Below are 24181 nucleotides of genomic sequence, written 5' to 3'. Positions count from 1 at the left end.
AAATAATCGTAGCAAATTGCTCAAATTTCATAGGTATATTCCCTAGGCATTTTTCTGGATCTGGCATCATCCCATTTTCAAAAATACATATTAGTTCATGGATGGTTCCTTAGAAAAAACAAAAAGCATTTTGACCATTTTTTTCGTACCAACATCGTGCCGCAGATTACAAGACAGGACAGCTATTAATAGCAAAAAGCTGAAAATTTTACCATACATTCCTAAGATCCCAATATTGAAAAACCGTGAAAATTTCCTTGGCATCTTTATTCGTTGCTGAGATACAAAGGTTCAAACCTACCCTGATTGTACATTTAAAATACGCACTTAAAATTCAGTTTGAGACGAAAATGTAGTTTTTAAAGTGACGTATCGCCGAGAAATCTGCTGGTAAGTTCTCTGTTACAACCAGAACGGTTCTGGAAAACCCATGATTTAGTACAAAAGCACATGCTATTTTGTTGTGCTTGTAATCCAATCTGAGGTCCAAAATTAGGTTTGCGCTATTTCAGTTTCACATCAATAAACTATCAAAATTTTACTGACTCATAAAATTCCTTTCATATGAGTGATAAAAACGGAACCAGCGGACAAAAGGGGAATAAGCGCCTGTTTAAAAGACTCTGACTGGAAAGCGGGGTAACAGCTGCCTCATTCTGCCTTCCTCAGCACATTTAAAAATTTTCTCAAATGTTTTGACATGCAGATATATTCCCACGTGTTTATGCTGAAGAGGAAACAGTGGCAGTGAGAAAGAGACAGCAAAGTAATAAATACTGGAAGATAGTAGACTGTGATTGTGGTATAGAATGAAAGGAGACAATTGCAGTGTGAAAGAAAGAGAGCGACACAGTGGCAGTAGAACATAACTGACAGTGACAGAACAGTGCTAGGAAAAGAGTGAAAGAGACAGTGCAAGTGGGAGAGGAACAAAGAGAAGAAGAAAGCAGAAGCGTGCGAGGGCAAGTGCTGATTAAAGACAGTGTCTATTATAATTCCAAAGAGGAAGAGACAGATAGTGACGGTGAGAAGAGACAGCAGCAGTTGGAAGGAATGAATAAGATAGTAGGAGTAAAGAGAAGGAGAGAGAGGGAGACAGTGTGAGAGAAGACAGTAGTAATAGCAAATAACGACGGAGACTCTGGCTGTAAAACAGGAGATAGTGACAGTTAGATACAAACCGTGAGAATCGGTAAGTGGGAGTGATGGGTAAGGGCGACTTACAGCGATGGATTAGTGGGTGAGCGAGTTATATTTAGGAGATGTTGTAGGAGTCAGAGGTGAATTGCTTGTTAACAGCGCGAATATGTTCGCATGCCAAAAGTTTTGGGAAAATTTTTAAAGCTGCTGAGGAAGGTATAATGAGACAGCCGATACCCCACTTTTCACTCAGTCTTTTAAATAGCAGTATATTCACCCTTTCTGTAGTCCGATAGAGGCATTTTCCGCTGGTTATTATTATTTTGGAAGATTTTAATGTTTCACCAAGATTTGAACTATCCCTCCATAGCCACGAAACAAATTCCGTTTACCTCTATAGCCACCAAAGAAATTCCAAAGTCTCTCTTTGCTTGTTTCTGTCTTACAAGTAAGTTTGTGAGACAGAATTGTATAAGAGAAAAATGGCACATCACAATATTCATATAATCTTTTGTCAGACTTGCAGTTTGGCTTCAGGAAAGGAGTGACCGCAGAAAACACTTTTTAGTTCTTTTTGTGTGAATTATTAACATGATTAAGCTACAAAATTAGGCCAAAGGTAGTTTCTTTGATTTGATAAAAGCTTTTTATTGTGTGGACAATTCAAAACTTATGCTTCCAAGTTGGAAAATTATGTTAGGGAAAACGGTCGACAACTCTTAATTTCATATGTGAAAATTAGAAATCAAAAGGTTTTCATCCAGTCCCAACAAACGGCGAACTAATTTTCGGCTAACTGCGTCAAATCGCCTGGACGAGGAGGTAGGAGGCGCGGGGGGGGGGGGGGGGGGGGGGGGGGAGTGGGGGTTGCCACAGCGTTATATTCTGACTGCATTGTTTCCTTCATATATATCAGTGATCTGTCAGTAAATAAGGCAGATGATTCTGAAATGTTGGGGAGTAATGTAAATTTTGTAGGTAATACGGTAGTCGATAACATCAGCAAGTGATTTTCAGAGAACAGATTAACGCTAAACCGCAACAAAACGAAATAGATACAATTTCTGCCGTGGAACTGTAGTAAAAGTGAAATTTTCTTGTCTCTCGGTGGAATGAGTGTAGATGAAAAGCTTTATTTCAAATATCGTAAGTACGAGTAGTGTATTTATGAGGACTCCTTCTCATTTTGTCCTTCGCCCTTCAGGTTGCCTTCATGGATATATGAAGGGTCAGGGACTTGCCTAAATGCCAGAGGTAAGTACGTCATAAATGGTCGTTACTACGTGTTGTTATCAAGATCGTGCACATGGGGAACTCAAAAATCGCAAATAGTGGATGGCGAATATTTCAAAATTAAAAGTTGCAGTTGGTAAGAAATTTAAAATTAAAGATAGAAGATGGTGGGAAACTAAAGAATTAAAGATGGCGGATGGTGGGAAATTTAAAAATTAAAGACAGAAAAAAACTTTACATTACAATTTACTTACAAAATATCGGAGTCGGCCGAGTCGTGCTTCATAACACTTCCCTCGGCCCTCCCCTCTCCTCCGGCCAGAACCTAGTACTTTACACACCCTTAAAGTGAAACAGCCAAACACAACGCAGCCATCTTGGTGCTCAAAAGTATCCGACCAATCTGAATATTTTGCATCATGTCCAAAATACGCATCCAAAACATTATTTAAAGAGTGTCACTTGCAGTCACTTTCGACCATGCTCAAAGGTACCCAAAAGTATATGAATCCTATGAACTTTTTTGCGCCATATTTAAAAGTATTTATCCAAAAATTACTTAAATGGTGTGGTATGCAGTTTTTATTTGTCCAAAAGTACTTTACAAACCGTTAAAATGAACCAGCCAATCTCAATGTGCTCATTATGGCTGTACTCAAAGGTGCCTGTACACCTGAATTCTTTGCGCCTTGTGCACAGGCATTTATCCAAAAAAGTATGTAAAGCAACACTTGTGTATGTACAAATTTTGATTTCTGCACCATAATCGGTGTGCTATACACAAGCCCAGTATAGCAGACATAAAGATCTTTATGTCTGCTATATAATCGTTTATAAAACACCAATTAATTATGATATATTTTTTATTATCGTTTGGATCTTTCTCGTTATATGACTTTATTTATTTTTAAAAAAAGTTGTAGCATGTATTTGTTTGTCACTTCACGCTGTGCACCGCCACTACTGCCGCCTACCGGTAGAATTTTGTCTCGTGATGCTATTACAACTGTCAGTCCGTCTCTGACAGTTATGTATGTAACACATAACTGCAGTTTATCTGTACAACTCAGTGTATTTGTATGTGTCTTTTATTTGAAACATGGATATTTTTTGGGATACGGATGTCATTAGTGTACTTTTACAGATAACTACATATTCTGGCAAGCTAAAACTGTATGTCAGAGCCGGCCCGGGTGGCCGAGCGGTTCTAGGCGCTGCAGTCTGGAACCGAGCGACCGCTACGGTCGCAGGTTCGAATCCTGCCTCGGGCATGGATGTGTGTGATGTCCTTAGGTTAGTTAGGTTTAAGTAGTTCTAAGTTCTAGGGGACTGATGACCTCAGAAGTTAAGTCCCATAGTACTCAGAGCCGTTTTTGTGTGTCAGACCGAGACTCGAACTCAGGCCATTTGTCTTTCGAGTGGGGGAAAGAGGCGGCGCAATGCTTCACCTACTCACAACACGTCCTAATACCTTTACTGCCATCAGTTTAATCTGCCAGTAAGTTTCATATCTGCGCACACGCCGCTGCAAATCGAAAATTTCATTCTGGAAACATCCCAAAGCTGTGGCTAAGCCACATCTCCGCAATATTCTTTCTTCCAGGAGTGCTAGTCCTGCAAGTCTCGCCCTACATCGAGCACCGTATCAACAGGCCTACGGGAGAAATAAGTGCTATCCAACCGACTATCCGAACGCCTCGTGTGAAACGTGAAGCCCGGGTCGTCTGCGCCCAGTACCTCCCAAGTATCACGTAGATCTAGATCATGAACAATGAGACGCAGCTGCTGGCACGGCGTAAAATTCGGGTACTGATCTTTCCGGCCGAGTACGCAGTTGAAGTCCATCCAAAGAGAAGATGTTCATATCGGCTTCAGAACAGTTGGGCAGTCATCTCCACATAAAATCGTGCTCTTTTACGCCGACGTCCAGTACTAGAAGGCGCATGGACACTAATGGCACGCGTGGGTGAATCATAAATGCCATACTCCTAGCAGATAGAAGATCATGATGTCAATCAGCATGCCTTCGCGTACATAGGCCGTCACTCGACAGCCAACGTGATCTCCACAGGAGGCGTAGAAGTAGTATCCTGCTATCCGGTGTAGCACTGCTAAATGCACCTCTTGCAACAGTGCAACGTCTATTTCCGAAGCCCATATCATTTCTTTCAGAAGATGGATCTTGACCGTCGCGTGGACGCCCTTGACTTTCAATGTCGCGATACGGTATGCGTGGAGCTGCACCCTACCACGGTGGGGCTGCAGGTCGTTGCTGTGAAGATGCGTGGGGCACCCGACAGCAGGATGATGTTTGGTTTGTGGGGAGCTCAACTGAGCGGTCATCAGCGCCCGTACGAAATCCCAATTTTGACACAGTCCAATATGTACCAACCCAATCTAGCCACTATCACGAATGATGATGATCATGAGGAAATAATGAGGACAACACAAACAGCCAGTCCCCGGGCAGAGAAAATCCCAGACCCCGCCGGGAATCGAACACGGGATCCCGAGGCATCAAGGCTAGCCACCAGACCACGAGCTGCGGACCCAGCAGCAGGACTTGCTGGCGCCCCTCGCACAGCGCAGAAGTTGACATCAGCAAGTCGCTTCCCCTAACGGTGGAGACTCCTGTACGGGATCTACTGTTTCTTCAAAATCCTCGTTCCACGCCCTCGGTGACCCCGCCGCCGTAGTATCCGTACGTTCAACGGCTGCCGACACTGCCAGATCGGCTGGTATCGTTCCTTCTTTGGTAGGGCTTCAGAAGCAGGAACATTCCGTTCCGTCGATGCGAGAGCCACTGACGCCGCCGTCGTCCACGGCCTCAGACGCTGTAACGTTAATTTCCTCAACAGGCAGTGTATCATTTCGACAACGTGAGGAGTCCCGTTCCGACATCGTACGGTGACTCCTTTTGCGTCGTTTTGGGGGAGCGTTGTTTGTTTCATATCAGCGCACACTCCGCTGCAGAGTGAATATCTCATTCTGGAAACATCCCCCAGGCTGTGGCTAAGCCATGTCTCCGCAATATCCTTTCTTTCAGGAGTGCTAGTTCTGCAAGGTACGCAGGAGAGCTTCTGTAAAGTTTGGAAGGTAGGAGACGAGGTACTGGCAGAAGTAAAGCTGTGAGTACCGGGCGTGAGTCGTGCTTCGGTAGCTCAGTTGGTAGAGCACTTGCCCGCGAAAGGCAAGGGTCCCAAGTTCGAGTCTCGGTCGGGCACACAGTTTTAATCTGCCAGGAAGTTTCATATCAGCGCACACTCCGCTGCAGAGTAAAAATCTCATTCTGGTAATTTAGGTAGGTCTATAAATATCCCTTCAAAACCTTTTTCAGAGTCGCGATTAGTTCTTAGTGTGTGCTAAATGGGCAAATGTTTCCGAATGTTGGAATAGTTGTAGTAACAGTAAATTCTATTGATTCTAGTGCGGCCATCTTGCCTATCAGCTCAGGAATTTATAAGGTGCGGTGTCTCTTCCCTACAAATCGAGATACATGCCGCAATAAAAACCGGTACATATGCCGCATATTTTTTCGTTAGGGATACTTCCCACACAAATCAAATAACAGCTTTAACAAGTGAAAATATTTATGTTTGTATTTTCGTTCAAACGACTTAGCATGCACAATTTTTCAGATCCCGATGACCGGGAAGAGGACACGCAAGAATAAAAAAGAAGTATCCTTAGATGTTTGTGACAAGTGCCCAGAATTATACTTGAAAACAACAAAAATAATGATTGGTTATGTTGCTCAACTTGTAAAGTTTGTTTACAGAAAGATTGCATACTTTTTGATACGCTTTGTGCCAATTTTGGCCGAGAAAATACTAAGAAAATCAAATGAACTAAGCTTGGATATCTTACTTTTGGTTTTTTTTTATTTAATATTTCACCAGGATTTATTAAGTCTATTAACTAAATATAAATGGATTATAAGTCTTACTGTTGATGTTTTCAACTAACTACGATGCTTTTTAAGTCAAACCCCTGCTGAATTTAGTTTTACAAATATAGGTTTTAGTAAAAGTGCACCATGGCACTTTAAATATGCGATTTAGAAAACGAGAGCCATCTCTTTCGGATTTACCATCACCTGTGATAAAAGATGGGTAATATACAACGTGCACAAGAACCAAGAGAGAAAAATAAGACTGTAAGGCTAAGAACGAAGTGCTCGGATTAAAATGGGGCTCGACAGGGATGCAGTTTTTTTGCCCCTACTGTTCAGTCTGTAAATGGCGGAAGAAATGACGGAAGATTCAACAATGGGATTAAAATTCAGGGTGAAAGATGTCACTGATAAGACTCGCTTATGAAATAACTGCAGGGCCTGTTAAGTGCAATGAACAATGTAATGAGCACACACTATCGTTTGAAACTGAAGAAAGACATCAAAACTGGTGATCACGAAGTAGTTGAAGTAAAGGCATTCTGCTATATTGTAATGAAAATAACCTACGAAGGACGAAGCAGAGACATAGAAAGCAGACGAGAATACGCCAGAATGGCATTCCTGGCCAAAAGAATTCTTTTAGTAACAACAGGCCTTAATTTGAGGAAGAAATTACTGATAATGTACGTTTGGAACACAGCATTGTGTGGTAGTGAATCAAGGACAGTGGGAAAACCGGAACAGAAGAGAACAGGAGCATTTGCGATGTGGAACTATAGAGGAATGTCGGAAATTAGGTAGGCTGATAAGATAAGGAATGAGGAGGGTCTCCGCAGAATCGGCTAATGAAGAAACATGGAAAACAGTGACAAAAAGAAGGGACAGGAGGATAGGTCATGTGGCAAGACATGGAATAACATCCATGGTACTAGAGGGAGCTATAGAGAGTAAAAACTGTAGGAGGAGACAGAGATTGGAGTACACCCAGTTAATGGTTCAGGGCATTGGATGCAAGTGCTATTCTGAGATGGCACAGGAGTTCGTGGCAGGCCATATCAAACCTCCCAGAAGGCTGAGCCCGGTATAGTAATTCCCATTTCATGGTCTCTGATTGATTATTATATAACATTACACGAATGTCAGATAAGGACGAATATATCACTTAAAGACTACATAAACAGGAGTCGAAAGCAATAAGCGAAAATTTAAAATTTCAAGTTTATTGATTGTTAGCGACGATAAAAATGAAATGAGGTCGCTATTATCTATGCAGGAGAAAACTGATCTTGATACTTAAGTAAATTATAGAACGCAAAGCTGACAAGTTTTATCCGTGAAGTTCACTCTGACGCTACGTGATGGCCATGACCTGTCACTTTGTTGTTTTCGAGGCGAATTATAACATAACAAGAGCCAAACGGCTTTATTTTAATGTAGCTTTTCAACACAAGATGGAACGTTTGCTGAAGAAGATAATTTTAGAATTGTTGAAACCAAGGTCATGTTTAATAAGCATGTGTTACACAAGTGGTCGACTAATGTTTTTCATGCTTCCCAAAAAAATAAATTGCATAATTCACTGGCTTCGCCACATTTTATTTAATTTGATGTCAGTTCGACCTTACAGCCACATCAAATCTGTAAGAGGAAAATAAAAATGAGATTCATGTTTCACAAATATTGAAATGTGTTATTTCCTCTCATAGCTCTAATACTAGCTGTAAAGCTGAGACCAGTAATCCGTTCAAATACAATAAAATGTGATCAGCGGAAAATCTTCTTTCTCAAAAAAGACAATAACGTCATGCATTGATTCTCTTCCAAGGTAAAAGAATTCCTACACGAGACCCACAATTCTGATGTTAAGTTTATCGTTTATCTCGTTTTCGCTAGTGTTAATTGCTTTCCTTTTCCTTTCACTTACTCACAGTCCACATTCTATATTCTTTAGACCGTTCCATCAATAGATCCTGAGGATATAATGTCATTAAAGATTTTTGTCACTGATATCCTTTCATCCGAATTTTAATCCCACTCCTGAAGAGTTATACAAGGTGTCCCAGAAATGTTGCGACAAACTTCGAGGGTTGTAGAGGGTGTCGTAAGGAACAAATCGAGGACAGGAATCCGTGTTTGAAAACGTCATACAACGACTCCACACAGCGTCGAAGTTATAGGCGTCGACGCCTGATCGTAGGCCACCCCTTTGGCAGCAAACGTGACTTTGTACAGTGACGCACAGTAGGCGGAACGTCTCGCAATGTTGTTTGTTATTCAGTGATCGCCAGTGGAGGAGATGGAACTAGCTGCTGCATAGAAAGGCCTCATTCCCTATGAATGTGATGCTCTGTTGTCTCGGTGGACAACGGTTTTAGACACGGGTTTATTTTTCTCCTGGAGCCTTCTACGATCTCTAAGGTTTTTCGGTACTTAGCAAAAAATAAAGCGGCGATGGAAATCCGTATGTCATACTGTCATCCACCAAGGCAACAGAGAAGGCCTTTCTACGCAGCAGGCAACTCCATCTTCTCCACTAGCGATCATGGCAATCAGTCGCCATCACTGAATAACAAACATTTCGAGACGTTTCGCCTACGTTTCGTCAGCGTACAAAGTCAGTGCACTCTAACATAAAACAATATTTGCTTGTGGAGACACTTAAAGTACTTTAGAACTTTTAAATAACAAGTTAATTTAAAAAAGTTGCATATTACACAATCATTATCTCTGGGCAAACAAATATGAATGAAAACGTAAAAATTTAATATGACTGAAAAGAAAAGCCATTTAAGGATTTAACGCCCCATCGGCGAGGAGGTCTTCAGAGAGGGGCTACAAGCTTGAATTGGGAAAGAATTGGTAAGGAATTCGACCCTGCTCTTTCAAAGGCGATTAAGGGAAATCACGGAAAAGATAAATCCGGAGTGTCGGACGGAGGTCTGACCCGCCGTCTTTCCGAATACAAGTCCAGTGTTGTACCAATCTGGTGCCCCATGGGTTAACTGAGGATATTTGCACAAATGGGGAATTGTAACAAAGTTTCCTGTGTGTAGCGATCATCTCTTGAACCAGTTCATCGAAAAACTTTTATCGTTGACAGAGGTTATTCAACTGTCTCAGTGTGAAAGCATTTTCTGTATTCACCCTTGGTCCACCTGTGCTCTAAACACAAAGTACCAAACGTACGACTTTGCGAACAAGTTTGATGAGGGACGCACTCATTGTTAGTCATAACAACTGCGTAATCGCAGTCCGTTCAGCATGATAAACAACTTCTCTGGAAATTACATTCGAAATTACGGCTCATTCCTTCTGGAAGACCTGTCGGCCGATTCATTTGTCTTTCTGAATTTTCCGCTTTTTGCTTGCCGCTTTAGCTCGCCCTAGATCTCGGTCAGCTGGAGCGATGAAAATATGTTTCCCATGGCCTTGTATTGACGCTGTAATAAACTGGAAACAAAAACATGATCGTAATAAAAAAAACAAACATTTGGTGCTTCAGATTCGACAATACACCCACTCGCAAGTGCCCCATCACAGAGAAAATTGCACATCACATTTGTACCTCTGCCCATATGCCATAAAAAAAGGGCTTAATAACCAGCTGTTGAACACGCAGAGAACAAACGGCGGCCAGACAATGGAGACCGGTACATGGAGCACCGCTGAAGCGTGACAGGTGGTGAATGCGGCGTCGGCGATGCATCATCACCGACAATCCCGATGCGCCTCGCGCGGTCGGCGGCTTCCGACATGCAAACATTCAAACACACTGTCAGACATGCTGGCCAATAACACCGAGCAGCCCAAATAAAAGGGGGCACGTGTCTTCTCACGGGCCTAATATGTAGGGATATCTCTCTATTAAGTCGGACAGTTTTCTTTGAATCTGGGTCCATAGTTGCTCTGTACTTCTTGTATGATTCCACGCTGCCTGCAATTGCTAGCTGTCAGTTTATTCTCGAACTAACGTACAATTTCGGTCTTATGCCATTTTCAAGTACCCTGTTAAAATGTTTTTATAGAACACTATTAGATCTATAGTGCGTAACTGGTGAAAGCAGTGACTTTACAAAATATAAGTTATACTAGAGGTAGTAATGTACTAGATATGGGAACCCAGGGCACAGTGAGATACTATGGCAGGATGCAGGTCCACGTTTCTAGTTGTCAAGGAGGTGCTGCCAACGAGCGGCAATAAGTAGAACTAGGCCAACTTGTTGATACCCAACTACCAGCCATGTTGATCTAGGTTTCTTGAACGATGGTGTGTGAAGTTTTCGTTGTGTTAGTTTTTGCTCTTGTCTTGTAATTTCTGATGAGTTTGTAACAAAGGCAAGATATTTGTATTTGTTTTGGTTACAGCTGTTGCCAGTGCATGCCGTTGTTAAAATACATTTAATTGTCTTTATTTCTGTGGAGTTAACTGCATGTTTACGTGTCTTTCTCGAATGACGTTACCGCCATAATGTAAATTGTGTCACCCTAAATCGTGTCTCTCTGGCAGTATACGTAGGACGGAGTGGAGAAGTACGCTATTCTGCCCCTCAATGTTTTTAACTAAGGGATCGTTTGGGAAAGTCCACATAACCAAAATAAATATTTCTTTCACATAAGTTATGAATTTTAGAATTTCTTTTACAGTTTTGTTCCTGCGAACAATCACAGAAAATAAAGTGCTCCAGAAAGACTACGGGTGCTTTGTAGCTTTACTGTGTACAGCCTACACTGTTTCCATAATGCATCATGTGTCACCTTGTATATGTATTGTCAAAACTTACCACCTGCAGTACCCAGAATAGGACATTGTCTTCTCGAAAACTGTACTCCTATCGAGAGAATTACATCTTCACATTTGCATTACGTAGCCTTAAAATACTGAGAGGCATCACGTCAGATGTAATTATATATGTCGTTTTCTATTAAGAATCATATGCCTTTGTAAATATTAGTATAAGTCTGCTAAAAGAGTACTTGCGTGATTCCTTCGAAATTTTTGTCACCAGTGACATGTTGGGGCAAATAATGTCAACTTTGTTAATGAAGTGTCTGCAGTGTTCACGGCACTTCACTTAATGAAATGCACACACATTAAGGTTTGACCAATATACTACCTAATTTATCGATTTGTGCTGCATCTTATGATTTTGTTGTTCATGACAGGAATGTGTGGGTAAAGCGTAAGTGAACTGAAGCAGAAACAGTTTTCTGATAAGCTTCATACTATGAAACGACATGCAGTGATCGACTTTTGCACTATTTTTGAACAGTTAATTTTGTTCTCCCCCAAAAATTACGAAAATTCGATGTAATAGGCATTCGCAGTTGCAGAAGCGGAAAGTATTTTCTTCTGCATTCTTGTGACCCTTCACAGTCGTCATGATGTACTGTGGCAAGAAACGAAATATGAGGCTCTATATCAGCACTCTCGGAACAACTAGAGTTCGACATCGAGCTATTACATCGAGTACTGATCACTGAGCGTATCGTTGGCGTAATTTCTTGTAACATGTTCCACTGAATTAGCAACATTTGCCATCGCGTATATTTTAGTGATCAGAAGCTAATAAATTTATCCAGAAATTTATTACACCTAGCATAATGACATTTTGTTTAATTATTGCTTTTAACTGTAACCAACGGAACATTGTTTTATTAAAAAACCTTTTAGCATGGTAGTTGAAAGTTTCGTAAGGTCGATATTGGGTAACGGAACGAATATAAACCAAGAATAATATGCCGTCAGCATCGAATCATTCAAAAAAAGTGCTATAGGACGACAGTGGACAAAAAAATTATCGAACTGCCTCCGAGTGAAACGTCAAAATAAAAACGATTTGGAGCTGATTATACTAAGTGGGAAGGCTAGTATACATATTTAGTAGAAAAACTTTCTCCTAATCCGTTCACTGAGATAAAAACTAACACGACGTGCAGTCTTTTTTTTTTTTTAATCTTTCGCCATAACATATACAAACTGCTCCAGGTGGAAAAGTGAATACCTCGACAAGTGAAAAAAAAAATCTGTTTGAAGCATCAAAGAGTAATACAGTCAATAGCACTATGTCAAATTATTTGCAAGATACGAGGGCGTGCTGAGAAGCAATGTCTCCGAATCTTTTATCTAAAAACTCATAATTTCCTTAAAATTGAACGAACGTTATTAACATCCAACCTCTTTATTCTTCATATCTACGTATTTGCAGCCCTCTGCCACCAGAGGGTTCAGAGTTGTAGCATGTAACAAGGCGGTGTGTAACGCCACTATGTCGGTGCGTGAGAAACAGCGTGCTGTAATCGAGTTTGAATTTAGTACCAATATCTGGCCATAAAAGTCTCTGTTGCTTACACTGTGAAATTAAGACAGAAATTTAGAAATGTTGAACACAATTGCCCTCATTAAGAAATGTAGAGGTGCTTCAGCATGGAAAGTACATTCTCCTGAGCTGAAGAAGTGCATTCTCGCTTGTGGTAGACTTCTTCATACTTCATAGCACACAGATATTTATGAAAGTGTGAAGTATAGCAAATTTATTGCGGCTCTAATGATGTGGGTGTATATTACACCACAACAGGTTTCATTCTAAACGAACATCTTGAGGTGACAAAATGCGTCCGTGTTAAATCTAAAAATGGATAATAACCAGCCAAAACGCTAACAGGCACATGTTACAACCCGGTGGACACATTGTTTCATTTCGTCGCGAGCCTGAGACAAGCACAGCAACAAGGATGTGTAGCGCTGTACTGTTTTTTATTGATATTCACAGTATCCGGCTGTGGAGGCAGAAAAAGATCAAAATTTATTTCACACTGCTGAAAACATATGACCTGTTCGTTGAATATTTATATTCCTAAGGAACCGTTGAAATACGTCACCTGACAAATAAATAAAAAAAAACACAGAAAATAAATAAGGATATCCAAATCGTAACGACAATGAATAATGTACTCAAAACTATTGTATCACTCTCATGACTCACGTAGTGTTTTGAAGTGACAAGCCTTTCTTAGTACTCTCTTAAGCACAAGAAATAGTTACGTACAGTCACCAGGATAAAATTATTCTCAGTGGAGTTCAGATAAGTGCACTGTACACCGTCTATCCAAAAAGTTCCGTGGCTCTGAATGATTTTATTCCTGGCGTGTACCGACTTCAGCGCAGTAATTATGGTTGCAGCTTGAACTAACACTTGTAAACTACAAATGTGCATTGGACCAGGCAGTTGCGAGCAGGCAGTGTTAAGCAATGGCAGGACGGTCCTAGTGTGGCAACGCTGTTGCCTCACAAATTACATTGGAGAAACACCACTATATCAAGTTTTCAACATATTCTTCAGGATGTTTTGAAGAAGAGAAAAGTATATGAAAAGATTGTGTGCGATCAATTCTTTTCTGTTAAAAAGTGCTGTGGGTGCAGAAATCCTGGCTTTGACAACATAACCGACAAGCCGATGTGACGTGCGACGTGAACAGTATTCCAAAGAAGGCCTACTCCGACAGTTTGAAACGTCGCCATCTGAGCTGTTCCATTGGTTCTGTCGAGCTGACTTCGCGTTTCCGATATTTCTTGGAACCTCTGATACTCAGCGCATCTCTTCTCTGATCTGGGGAGAAATACCAGCAGCAGAGTGCTTTACTCAACAGCCACAGTGGCGTTTCAACATTCAGATCTTGTGGGTGTTTTTTTTTTTCAGTTTCTGTTTTGTGGTCCATGCCCCTATATGTCTACTAAATGTTCACGTACTATTCATAATACACAGGGTGCTACAAAACTTGACATGTTGCCCGCAGTTGGCAACGAAACGTCAGGAATAAGAAGTTTTACAGATCCACCACGGCCTCTCAGCCCGGAAGTTTTAATTAATGAAGACGCCTCCCGTGAAAACTTACATGCTGTAATGCGACTGCTCAACTTCAGGAACGGGTTCCTCATTCAACGAGGAGGAAAGGCTACGTCAACGTGGGTCCAGAAATACAAAGTTACCTAGTACTCGCTGACAAATTCTGTTTGACAGGGGAAAATGTACGATGCCGGTTACAACTGTTACAGAAGTAACCAGATTGCGAATCAATGTGATATGGACCTGAATGTCCTTCAGCACGCGCAGATGAAGTACAGTGATCGCCAGTGTAGGTTGAATTTTCTCATTTTGACAAGACCGAAGAAGCGTTCCATTTTATTTGCTAAAACCATTCAACAGCCTAGATCCCATAAATATTTAGTCATTTAAGACAATCGGCTTTGACGGACCTCGCTGCCATTTTCATGTATTGTAAAATCTTTTTGTTATGAAACGTGTTCATTTTAGGTTGAAGATGTTATCTTTGAAACACTACCTATCAGTTTTATCTTATACAAGTATACCGTTTTAAGTGGATTTTCACTGTTTCGAAACTGTCTAGCTTATGTAACCAGATATACCTCTATGTACAGTGTTTTTGTTATGTAACAAGCATCTGTAAGCGATATATATATATATATATATATATATATATATATATATATGGCAATTTGCACAAGATGGTCTATGTTTTTAAATATTTTAGTCAATACAAACCTTTTATTATGTGCTGATTTTTATCCACATGACAACTTGGCCTGAGGTCCAACGTAAAATGAATACGTTTCACAACAAAAAGATCTTATAAGACCTGAATATGGCAGCGGAGTCCGTCGAAGCCGGTTGTCTTAAATGAAGAAATATTTATGCGATCTAGCCTGTTGAAATCTTTTAGCAAATAGGTAGCCGTGGCACATCCGTGGCTAGTAATAGTGGTACGCAGTCTGCTCTGAAATGACACGTAAGTACTAGGAACGTTAAATGTATCCATAGTCAATAGCAAAGGAGTTTATGCGATGGCTTGTAGTTGCCTGTGCCCGTGGTTTGCAGTACCAGTATGGAAATGTACACCAACCGAAAGCTCCTGACCACGATTTGGCGTATGGCACGTCACATGTATCAGGGACGCTACCTATGGCGCAGATTACCAGACCGGAAGACATCTGAAGCAATTCATAGCCGCCTATGTGAATATTGGAGTTCCACACGTCCACCGGGCAACGAACATCGCCCAAGATGTATAACGCCAGAGGACGAGGAAGGTCTAGTCATTGCTGTGGATAATAGTCCTCAAATCAGCACAAGGCGGTTAGGTTTGCAGAGGAATGTGCCGCATTTGACGATCTGGAGACATTTTCGTGAAAATGTGCTGCATCCATACCATGTACAAGTCTTATCTCCTGTTGATTGTCCCCCTAGAGTAATGTTCTGCCATTTGGTCTCCGTAAGTTCATCTTTATACAGCTGGCAGGGGAACACAGGTTATTCAATATAAAATGTCGAATCAAAACGCCTTTCAGCCGTCTAAATTTCCAATTGTTATTTTATTTCAGCAACCAGTTTCGGCGCTACATCTCACCATCTTCAGGCTCACTGACCGAAGTGCAGGAAGATTCCTACCTCTTGTCCAGTCAAAATAGCGGCCAGCATTCAGTCACTATTAGATTTTTGACACAGCGATCTCTTTGATCGTCATTTGCCGATGGTCGCCATGTGATGTTTCAAAGTGCTTTGGTTCACTGGCACGGGTTATTTGGATGGTAGTGGCAACACAAGTTTTGTGTAGAGCTTGAGTAGATTAATGCTTAGTCAAAGAGACAATATTGGTCACTGGTCAGCAGCTGGTACAGGTAACTGCCGCTTATTTTCTCTCATTGTTTCCGGTGCTACCCTGTGTACCCCGATCTGGAAGTGTGGGGCCGCACTGTACCCTGGAGTTTCGGTGAGTGAGGATGTCCTCTCAGTCATATGTAATAGTGTCAGCTCAGAAGTTGGAGGCCGGCCGAAGTGGCCGTGCGGTTAAAGGCGCTGCAGTCTGGAACCGCAAGACCGCTACGGTCGCAGGTTCGAATCCTGCCTCGGGCATGGATGTTTGTGATGTCCTTAGGTTAGTTAGGTTTAACTAGTTCTAAGTTCTAGGGGACTAATGACCTCAGCAGTTGAGTCCCATAGTGCTCAGAGCCATTTGAACCATCCAGAAGTTGGAATGTATACTGATGTTCAGAAAAACACAGAACACCTTGAACGAATAGAGATAAGGCATTCATACTCACAGGACATGTGTATTAGTATGTTCTGAAGAAATTATTAGCATTTGAACCATGCTGACTCGTCGGTTGAAGGTCAACATCGATATCGCGGCGCAACAACACCTACCAGCAAAATGTGCCTGCGTCTCTCGTCGTGGTTATAAACCACAGGTATTGGATCAGCGTGACTTGAACAGACGTGCAGGATGCCTCTCAGACGTATACGCGAACCGTACCGTCAAATCGCTGAGTCTGAAAGAGGGCGCATTATTGGTATGAGAGAATGTGATGCATCCATCCGGGAAATTGCTGTTCGTAAGGGACAAAGTGTTTCGGCAGTGCAACGGGTGTGCGCAGGATGGTTCATGAAAGTCCGTAGAACACGACGAGATGGGTCAGGTCGCACCATCCTCACCATCTTGCGAGAAGATCGACATCCCATACGAATGGCATTGTAGGACAGATCTGCGTCCTCCACGGCTCTGGCGCAACAGTGGAACAGTGTAACACAGCGCACACTATTAGGGGGAACAGTCCGTCGCCGTTTATTACGGCATGGGTTACGTACACGTCGACCACTTCTCCACCTAACTTTTTCGAATGTGCAGAAACGTACAAAACGGTAATGGTGTATGGAACGACGTCACTGTGGACAGGAATGGCAGCAGATAGTGTTTTCGGACGAATCCAGTTTATGTTTGCTTGTAAATAATCGCAGCTTTTGGTTCGCCACAGACAGGACGGAGGCATCACAGTGACTGCATTCCCACAAGCTATACAGAGCCAATTCAAGGCATCATGGTGTGGGATGCTATTGAGTACACCGCATATTACAGCTGGTGCATCTTGAGGGCACTGTGACCAATGTGACCTACGTGAATACATCTTGCGACCCGTAGCCATGTTCTATATGCACATCGTCCCAGAAGCCATTTTTCAGCAAGATAATGCACGACCACGAGTTGCTGCACGAACACTTGTCTTCTTGGTGTCACAGGATGTCAGCCTTTTGCCCTGGCCCGCCAGATCACCAGACTTCTCGCCTATGGAAAATGTGTGGGATATGGTGAAACGACGTGTGCAGCGCTGTGACCCAATGCCGACACCAACTTTGGAACCAGGTGAATACGGCATGTATGGGTATATCACAGGACGCCATTTGCCCCTTATATGAGTCGGTGCCTTCACGCATGGAACAAGTAATCAGAACCCATGGAGGACCCTGTGCCTACTAGGCAATAGGACACATGCTGAACCGAGGTAACTGAAATATTTATCATTTCACACAATTCATTTCAGTTACGAAGTAATGTGACGTGTAATAATAATTCGTTCTTTAGTTTGATGCTTTGTCCTGCCACAACTTAGTGATGGAAGAGCCAGTCTAAGTCTAAATTCAGTTAGTCTGTGTCTCTTCTACATGAATGGGCTGTATGTTTTCTGTTGTTCATAATAGAATCCTTTTTCTGTCGTTCGACATCATTTCGTTTCGTATGTGAGATTGTGTGATTCCACTCATGTGTTTCTCGTGTATTACATTGAGCCTTCATATCATGTGGTCCATCTCCTTTTGCTGTAGCTTTTTAATTATCTTCGATGTGAGTGTGATTTTTTAATATGAATATATTTCACAAATTCTGTGTTTTGGATTTTGTTTCTATGTGTTTTGGATTGCATTTCTTAAACGAGATAGACCACATGAGTTATCGTCATATGGTGAGTTCTAGCCGGTCGTTGTGGCGGAACGGTTCTAGGCGCTTCAGTCCGGAACCGCGCTGCTGCTACGGTCGCAGGTTTGAATCGTGCCTCGGGCATGGATGTGTGTGATGTCCTTAGGTATGTTAGGTTTAAGTAGTTCTAAGTCTATGGGACTGATGACCACAGATGTTAAGTCCCATAGTGCTCAGAACCATTTGAACCAATCGACGACTCGGGCTGGGCGGTGTAGCCGCGCGGTCTAGGGTGCCTTGCCATGGTTTGAGCAGGTGCTAAGAGCCATAGTTCTCAGAGTCATTTGAACCATGTTTTGGTGAGCTCTAGACACAACATAAACATTTATTCAATTTCGTTGTTTAACCTACAGTCTATATCGTGTGTCAAATTATTTTAGTTCCGAATGTTTCCGTATTTTTCGTATTTCTGAAGTTTGAAATATCCGTGTAAGTTAGTGACCATGCATTTGACCGGCAAAACTGGTTACTCTCTGGCACAATGCGTGTAAGTTTGATGTATAGAAATATCCTTACAAATTCTGTTCTTCTCCCTTTCTGGACTGTTAGCATGAATACATGTGTGCGTAGCTTTAGTCAATCCTTTGTTTTACTGGTGCTACTTATTGCCCAAGTATTGAGGTATAATTCGTGAAGTGCTTGTTGCATCGTGTAATGAGTATCAGGCAGCGGCATTCACTTTCGATTATGATTTTCATTTGATATCTTTTGTCTACTTTAACCAAAAAATAATTGTTAGATTATGTCTGAATTGCGATCCTGATTTTGTTTCATGCAATCCAACCGACTTTCCAATTTGAACTTCTTCAAAGCCATCTGTTAATCAGCTCCCTCAATTGCTATTCGATTTTTTTAAATTTTATTTTAAGTACTTAACACAAGAACCTCCTTCGTGATGTTGATTACATACTAATCCTAGAAGAAATATTCCAACAGCTATTTTAATTTTAGTTGAATTAATTCACAAATCTCTAAATTAAGTGATTCAGACGTACTCTAACGAACATAAGCTCTCTTTCATCTTGACCGTTGAGTAAAATGTGTTTGGTGAAAACGGCGTAGGAATCATTCAAGTTTCACGTGGTTGTAGGAGTGTTCTGTACGTTTTGGGGAAGAGTATTTAAAACACCTGAAGCATTAAAACCACCACCTGAACCTTTCTCTATATTTTATAACTCCATCGATAAATATTTTGGACTCACGGTGTATCTCTCGTCGCGTGTTGTCACTTTGAAACAAGAAGAGTTGTCAGTAGCGGAAGTTTCCCTGACGAACTGGCATACACCACAGCAAGACCATTCGGACATTGCGATACACGAAGCATTGAAGATGTGTTTGGTATTGATCACCCGTCGTCCACAAAACCAGTCATCTGCAAATTATGGCTTGTAAGGTCACCTGGGCGAACTGCAGGAAAACTGCTTGCTGCCTCTTTGGAGGCAACTGCGAGGGCTACGCAGACCAAGACAATACGAATTCGTCTCTACGTGATCAATAAAGCTCTCCGTCTTCAGGCCACAAGTGGCCCATCGGGACCATCCGACCGCCGTTTCATCCTCAGTGGAGGATGCGGATAGGAGGGGCGTGTGGTCCGCACACCGCTCTCCCGGTCGTTATGATGGTTTTCTTTGACCGGAGCCGCTACTATTCGGTCGAGTAGCTCCTCAGTTGGCATCACGAGGCTGAGTGCACCCCGAAAAATGGCAACAGCTCATGGCGGCTGGATGGTCACCCATCCAAGTGCCGGCCACGCCCGACAGCGCTTAACTCCGGTGATCTGACGGGAACCGGTGTATCCACTGCGGCAAGGCCGTTGCCACGTGATCAATATGGCCTCTATAAGTCCACTACGAATAATGGTACAAAGCCATCCCACCACAATAGCAAACGAAGAAGGCGGGTAGTTGAAATACCTGGAACAGAAGCTAGATCAAGGCGTCGGGTTCCGTTCATCGTCGAATACAGGATTTGTCTGACCCATGATGATCGTCGAAGAAGAGTGTGTAGATAACTCAATACCAATGCACGTCTCACGCATGCAGTCCGAGGCGTTCAACTGGGAGCTTCAGTTATGTTTTGGGACGATATCACATACAGACATCGGACATTTCTTCACAATTGTTTATCTCGGGAACCATTCGAAATAAGGAATATTTCTAGATGAACTTCTTTGCTTCAAATAACCATTTTTGTCGTCTATCGGAATACTGACTTTCCTACTGGGTACCATACGTACGGAGCTTTCAACACTTAGTTGTTCAGTCCAGAACTTTTTTGTGTAACAGATATAGTTTTGTTTTCTTGAATTTGATCTTTTCATAATAGAAACAAAATTTGTTGTTGAATCATCCTGAAGGATTATGACAGTACGCCGGCCAGGACTCGAATCCAGACGCTAGTACTCTAGGAGGCACGTTCTAGGGCCGATTACCAAGCAAGGTATGTAGAGCGTCTTCTCTGGGGGTTCGGAGAGTTGGAGAATATTACTGTGAACTGAGCATATGATGTAGCCCCAGAGATTTGTCTGTATGAGCAGTGGGTAAGAGGAGCTCCACGAAAGGCAACGGCCTCTGACGAATAACCTGGCAGAAAGTTTTCCACTCTTGAAATATTCATTTTAGATGTATGTTGAATAAACTGGTTGAGCAGAAATGGGCTTGGAAGGCTTCAGTACGAGAGATTTTTTCCTCTAGTTGTGCATCTCATCTAAAAATTATATGAAACATGTGAATGTAATTATAATTTCATTTATTGCATTCATCTAGAATTATGAGTAGAGTATATGTGAAGTGAAACCGAACGTGACATCTAAGAGGTGTTGCGATACAACTCATGCCTCTCTGAGCCACGCGAGATTAATGTAATCCAGTTCATTGACAGAATCGAGATATGACCAAAAGATGTCAGACAAACAGAAAATAACAGCTCATTCTTACATCTCCCTTATCTCTCTTTTGTTAAAGCAGGTGGGAAACAGACTTTGGTATTTCGATTAACCTTGTCGGTGTCGACAGACAACATCTTCGACGTTCGTGAGAACACCAAGTCAAAGTACAACATTAATTGTATCAAGAAGACCGTTAGTGTCATTCCGCTACGTAGGCACGTACTTGACAAAGCACGATATGTTCGTGTATCTAGAGAAGGTACTCTAGTTAAAAAGCTATTACAGACTGACATGGCACATCGGGCGTACGGTAAATATCATTAATCACATAGTAACCGCAGGTCGCAAAAGCCCTCCGGGGCTACTAAAGAGCGTTGCAGTTGTTTAGTAATTTGCTACAAATGGACGCCCTCTACAGGAGAGCTCAAAGTTTTGTCCAGATGCATTGATAAACGCCTGACATCGACGCTGCACTGAACGGCGCACCCTCTCAAAGATACCTGGTTTATCTCGAAAACAATCTGCTGCCGCAGCAATCCTGCTCACTAAGTCCTCCAGCGATGTAAAAGGTGCTTCGTACATAAGGCCTTTCAGACGCCCAACAGAAGGAAAAAATCGATTGGGGACGGATCGGATGATCATGGTGGCCATGCTACTGCTTCACCGCGACCAATCCAGCGGCCAGGAAAGGTTGCCTGCAGACGTGTCCTCACTGTCTGCTAAAATGAAAGAGCGCCCCCCCCAAAGTTGAAATCGAATGCGCCGACGAATAGGCTTGAGAGCGTCACTCAGCATGTCCGGCAGAACCTCTCGCAAGAATAGGAGATAGATGCGACTATCAAGTCGGTCCCGGAGAATGTACGGCCCAGTTAAATAGTCTCCGATGATGTCAGCCCTCTCGTGGCCGTAGCGTCCTCTCATGGCTTTTGCAACCCCCGGTACCTATATGACTACTGAATCTTATTGTACGCCCGATGTCCCACGTCATTTTTTTAAATCAGTCTTTATGCACGAGGGTTGTAACTTTAATAGAGGCAACTATTTATTTACAGCTCGTACAAAATAGATAAGTGTTTCAAATTTTTACTGACCTTCAAAGTAGTCACCAGCATTGCGTATAACCCGTTGCCAGCGATGTGGAAGTCGTAGGATACTCTTAGCAGTGCCAGTCGTGTTGACAGTTCGAGGGGCGCGGTCTATTAGCCGACGAATTTGTAGCAGTTCTGACGCGAATGTCGTGAATTGTTTCCTTCAGTTTAGAAATCAAGTTGAACTTACGAGGGCTTAAGTCAGGGGATTGCAAGTAAGTGGTATAGCACTTAGCAGCCCCATCAGTGAAACAAATCAGTAACAGCTTGCACTGTACGTGCTTGAGCATTGTCATGCAAAATGATGGTCAGGTCCTGCAGAAAGTGTCATCACTCCTGTCTCTATGCTGGTCGTAGGTTGTGTTCCTAAATGAACACAGTTACTAACTGCCTTCCGCATGGAACATGCCTATCTCACCGCTGACTACTAGTGTTAGACACATACGGTTACTGTCAACAAGTATGGGCCTGAAGATGATGTTGTAACAACATCGAAACTAGTTGCCAATAAAACCAGTACCTTAATACAGCTGGAGGAATTTCGTCATCTTTTAACATGAACATTATTGAGCGTATCTGGGATGTCTTGCAACGTGCTATTCAGAAGAGATCTCCACCCCCTCGTCTGTTACGGATTCATGGTGTCAGTTCTCTCCAGCACTACTTCAGACATTAGTCTATTCCATGCCAGGTCGTGTTGCTACACTACTGCCTGCTCGCGGGAGCCCTACGAGACATTAGGCAGGTATACCAGTTTCTTTGGCTCTTCAGAGTACAGAGATACAGCCGCTTGACACACGACCGTAATGTGATATGGTCGCTGCTGATCTTAATGTACAAACCAGTTTCAGTCCGACGATTCTTTTATGTCCCTCCAGACTACTTCTTCTGCATTAAGTCTCATTTTGCACGAAAATGCACGGTGCAGTTGCAATGTTAAAATTCATGACTCCGTGCAACGTGCTGCGTGAGCCACTTCATGTTTATGAGCCAGCTAGATCAAGCCCAACTGCCCTGTGTTGTTTAAACGAATGGTTCCTTGAATGGGTGGTCTAACTCAGATAACTGTTGTCTATGAAGAGCCTCAAATTACTGTTAAAAATACTGACCTACAACCGAGAGCATTGAGGTCTCTTAATAAATTATTGAATTTAAATTTTGAGTCAAAAGGCTTAAATCCTTCTCAGGAACCTGAGGAGCTTTCGGTTGAGCAATGTTTTCTAGTCATTTTACTCCTACATTATCGGTTATTTCTAACGAGAGATCTCAAGCTCTTTTGCTCTACTCTTTACATATATTTAATCAAACGCCTGATATCGATATTATTGTAAGAGCCGTGCACGTGACCAAAAGGTCTCTCAAATCCTTCACCACATGTCCTCTTCTAGCCGGCCGCGTTGGTCTCGCGGTTCTAGGCGCGCAGTCCGGAACCGTGCGACTGCTACGGTCGCAGGTTCGAATCCTGCCTCGGGCATGGATGTGTGTGATGTCCTTAGGTTAGTTAAGTTTAAGTAGTTCTAAGTTCTAGGGGACTAATGACCACAGCAGTTGGGTCCCATAGTGCTCAGAGCCATTTGAACCATTTGATTGTCCTCTTCTTCCTCATTTCTCTTGTCCCTCAAGCTCTATGTACTCCTCCTGTATTCCCTCTCTCTACCACGTACCGTCAGTCACTTTCGTGCTTCTTGACCGACGAACGTCGAATTCTACGTTGTCAGCGCAACAGCTTTTTCCCACATGTGTAGTGAACGCTGTATCCACAATGTTCCTACATTTGGCCCACTCTATTTACAAAAAACAATGCACGCAAGATCTTAAGACAGTTTTTTTCTTTTTTTTTTTTTGTTTTTTTTTTACTAAGGACCAAAATGCTACTAGGTGCTGTGTTGTAACTGTCAAAAGAGACAATCCGCTTTTTTGCTCTGCTATATATCCCTTCTAAACTAGCTGCCGGCCGAAGTGGCCGTGCGGTTAAAGGCGCTGCAGTCTGGAACCGCAAGACCGCTACGGTCGCAGGTTTGAATCCTGCCTCGGGCATGGATGTTTGTGATGTCCTTAGGTTAGTTAGGTTTAACTAGTTCTAAGTTCTAGGGGACTAATGACCTCAGCAGTTGA

At 42.4% G+C, this 24181-nt stretch overlaps 1 protein-coding gene, 1 non-coding gene and 1 pseudogene across 2 annotated transcripts in view; 1 reads left to right on the top strand and 2 right to left on the bottom strand.

Annotated features, from left to right (window-relative positions):
• LOC126261767 (sodium- and chloride-dependent glycine transporter 1-like) overlaps window positions 1-24181 on the bottom strand; it is a 300835-nt gene that overhangs the window by 258606 nt on the left and 18048 nt on the right. The window lies entirely within an intron of this gene.
• On the top strand, window positions 3561-3644 carry Trnap-ugg (transfer RNA proline (anticodon UGG)). The gene has a single exon. It is a non-coding gene; the product is annotated as a tRNA-Pro (tRNA).
• Window positions 19793-19909, bottom strand: LOC126207137 (5S ribosomal RNA; annotated as a pseudogene).

This window comes from Schistocerca nitens, chromosome 1 (assembly GCF_023898315.1).
Source record: "Schistocerca nitens isolate TAMUIC-IGC-003100 chromosome 1, iqSchNite1.1, whole genome shotgun sequence".
NCBI classification, from domain to species: domain Eukaryota; kingdom Metazoa; phylum Arthropoda; class Insecta; order Orthoptera; family Acrididae; genus Schistocerca; species Schistocerca nitens.
This window is presented reverse-complemented; position numbering and strand designations above follow the sequence as displayed.